The sequence below is a fragment of the Lactuca virosa genome, chromosome 8 (assembly GCF_052849685.1).
Source record: "Lactuca virosa cultivar CGN04683 chromosome 8, Lactuca_virosa_CGN04683_v6, whole genome shotgun sequence".
Taxonomy (NCBI): Eukaryota; Viridiplantae; Streptophyta; class Magnoliopsida; order Asterales; family Asteraceae; genus Lactuca; species Lactuca virosa.
In genome coordinates, this window is record NC_136433.1 from 185,192,283 (window position 1) to 185,195,962 (window position 3,680).

Below are 3,680 nucleotides of genomic sequence, written 5' to 3' on the forward strand. Positions count from 1 at the left end.
CCAAGTTAGTGTGCCGGTTAACCACACACGCTCCACCAACGACTTGGTAAGGTACAAAGTGTGAATTTCATGGGTTAGCACCATATTCACATTTTCCTAAAGTAACTAAGATTGGGAATTTATAAAAGGTTTAGTTACTTTATTATATTCATTATACTTTTAATGAGAATTAAAAGTCATTGTCCTACCCGTTCGGCTAACGACCCTCCACCGATCAAGGAAGCGGTGGGTGAGAATGGACATCCATTAAGTTGCCATTTTATAGGCAACAACCTTATACCCCCCTTATAGACCGGCTTCGTGAATGAGACCTACTAACGGTAAAACGACTTGATCTTATACATATATATAATAATTAACCATTAATGTTATAAATAGTATAAGGGTTGAATTTTAACTTTTAAAACTCTAAGGGTTTGGAATTAAAGTTTATTAAAGTGTGTGAAACTTTACAAATTCCAAAACTTGAGGGCAAGTTTTGTAACTCTCCATAACTTTTCATTTCATAACTTATGAATTAAAGGTTCATAAAAATGAAGACTCTTCATTTTATGTAACTTATGTGTTTTAAGTGTGTGTTTAAAAGAAGTGACCTTTGGATATCCATAACTTGAGGACAAATTATGGACTCCATTAAAACACGTAAATGATCAAGAATTAATCCTAAACAATTCAGCAAATAATTCCTATCATCTTCTAAATTCATAAGAACATGAACATGATCATCAAAGTTTCAAGAATTATATGAACACATACAAAGCATGAAATTTTGATATAAGCTATTGTAAATGGATTAGAACAACCATTACACCAACTAAAACAAGTTTTAAAACACCAAAACAGTTTAGGGTAATGTTTCTAGTCCATTTCCAGCAGCAAAAGTCGAAAATCTGCATTCTGAGGCTCCTACTCGACGAGTGCACGAACCTACTCGGCGAGTAGGATGAGTTTACACATGAACTCGGCGAGTCCCCCCATGGACTCGGCGAGTTCATCAGTCAGACAGCAAAACATCGACTTTTTATCACTATTTTGCATCAAGTATCACACAAACAAGCCTAGGCTCTGATACCACTGTTGGATTTTGAGCATTCTAACACTTCCTAAGTGTACATGCAACCCTAATAAACCTTGGATCTATGTTTGTCTAAGGTACATGCAAAATATTATTTTCAAGGTTTATAACCTATCTAGCATGGCATGGGGTACTTTTAAACATAAAAGGACTAGATGAATTACATACCTTTTGTTGATTGTTGATTCCTTGGAGTTTGAGAGCCAAGCACCAATAATGTGAATGCCTCAAATGGAAATCACAAATCACCACAAACTTGGAAAAATGTATGAGAGAGTATACTAACACTTAGAAATCGGCCACCACTATTACACACACACTAGGGTTGGATTTCATGCAACATGAGCTTGTTTATATAGTGTGCATGGTTAGGGTGAAACCCTAATAACCCACGTCTTTTCCTTTCCAAGGATCCATGGGTTAAAAGCTCCATGGATCATCCATGGACTTCCACAGAAGCTTAGCCCATTAACAAATGAGTATTAGCCCACACCATATAAATATAATAGCCCATGATTTAATTAGTCTTCCTTTTAATCACTAAATTAATTCATAATTAATTCAAGATTAAAACTAATTAAATAACATGACTTTATATTAATATATTATAACTTATAATATATTAATAAATCGTAAGTATACAATTCTCATAAAATTATCCATAAACAGTTTGGGTGAAGTGCAACTCAAATGGACCATGCCGGGTCGGGTCAAGTATATATCAAATAAGTTATGGACTTAGACACCTTATCCAACAATATGAACATGAGGCAGCGTCGGTGGCTAGATGTGGTGAAGGATTACGTCTGTGAGATCCTTAACCACCCGGGGAAGGCCAATGTTGTGGCCGATGCACTTAGCCGCAAGGCAGCCCCGATCAGATATATTTGCTTGAGGATGACAGTAGCGACTCCGGTTTTGGAGCAGATCTGGGAGGCCCAGCAGGAGGTTATGAAGGAGGAACATCGGAAGAGAGAGCGTATTGTGGGTCGGGTTTTCTCCTTCGACTATGATAGCCGCGGGTTGCTGACACTACACCGTAGAGTGTGGGTTCCATATCATGGAGGTGTGTGCCAGGTTTTAATGGAGGAGGCACACAAATCCAAGTTTTCTATCCATCCCGGGGCGACGAATATGTATAGAGATATTCGTCCTGGTTACTGGTGGCCCTGCATGAAGCGAGACATAGCCTGGTACGTAGAGAGATGCCTGAACTGCAGGAAGGTCAAGGCCGACCACCAGAGGCCTCACGGCAAGACGCAGCCATTAGATATCCCTATGTGGAAATGGGAAGATATTATTATGGATTTCATCACAAAGCTTCCCAGGACCACACGAGGGGTGGATTCGATTTTGGTCATCGTGGATCGGTTGACCAAGAGTGCCCATTTCATACCGATCCAGGAGAGCATCTCGGCCGAGAAGCTGGCCGATATCTACATCAAAGAGGTAGTAGCTCAACTCAGAGTGCCAGTTTCCGTGATTTCTTGCCGAGACGTGAGATTCACTTCCAGATTCTAGAAGAAATTTCATGACGAGTTAGGTACTCGTCTGCATTTTAGCACAACTTTTCACCCTCATACGGATGGTTAGAATGAGCGAACCATCCAGACCTTGGAGGAAATGTTGCGAGCATGCGTATTAGACTTCGGTGGTAGTTGGGATACCTACCTTCCCTTGGCAGAGTTTTCCTACTATAATAGCTACCACGCGAGCATCGACGACCCTCCCTTTGAGATGTTATATGAGAGGAAATGCAAAACCCCGATATGCTGGCGTGAGGTTGGACAGAGGGTCATGGGGAGTACCGAAGTGGTACTCAAGATGACAGAGAGGATCCAGCAAGTCCGGAGCAGGCTTTAGACTGCTCAGAGTCGGCAGAAGAGCTATGCCGACAGACGCCGATTGGACCTAGAGTTCCAGGTCAAGGATATGGTTCTCCTGAAGGCATCACCTTGGCAAGGTGTCATCCAGTTCAGGAAGCGGGGCAAGTTGGGCACCAGATACATTGGTCCTTTCAGGGTTGCAGCCCGGGTGGGCAAGGTCGCATATAGGCTGGATCTGCCAGCCGAGCTTAGTCAAATCCACAGTACCTTTCATGTCTCCCAGCTGTAGAAGTGCCTGGTAGATGACTGTGTGGTGGTACCTCTAGAGGATATTCAGGTGCACGACAGCCTGAACTACATCGAGCGGCCTGTAGCTATCCTCAACAGGAAGACGAAGGATCTGAGGAACAAGAAGGTCGAGTTGGTGATGGTGCAATGGCAGCACCGCAAGGGGTCAAAATGGACTTGGGAGCCGGAGGACGAGATGATGGAGCACTACCCCGAGCTATTTCCAGATGCAGCAGACTTCGAGAACGAAGTCTAAAATAAGCGGGGGATATTTGTAACACCCGGTTCCTGGTATGTATTTTAATAAAAAATTATTCATTTTTGCAAAAGGACTCGATGAGTTGGAGGCCCCAAACTCGTCGTGTAGGAATGTGAGAAGTTTGGACGCGAGACTTGAAGTCTACTCGACGAGTCGAGAAGCCTCGACTAGACGAGTAGGTTTGCGAGAGTGAAACCCTAATTTTTAGGGTTTGCACCCTTTTTAAACACCT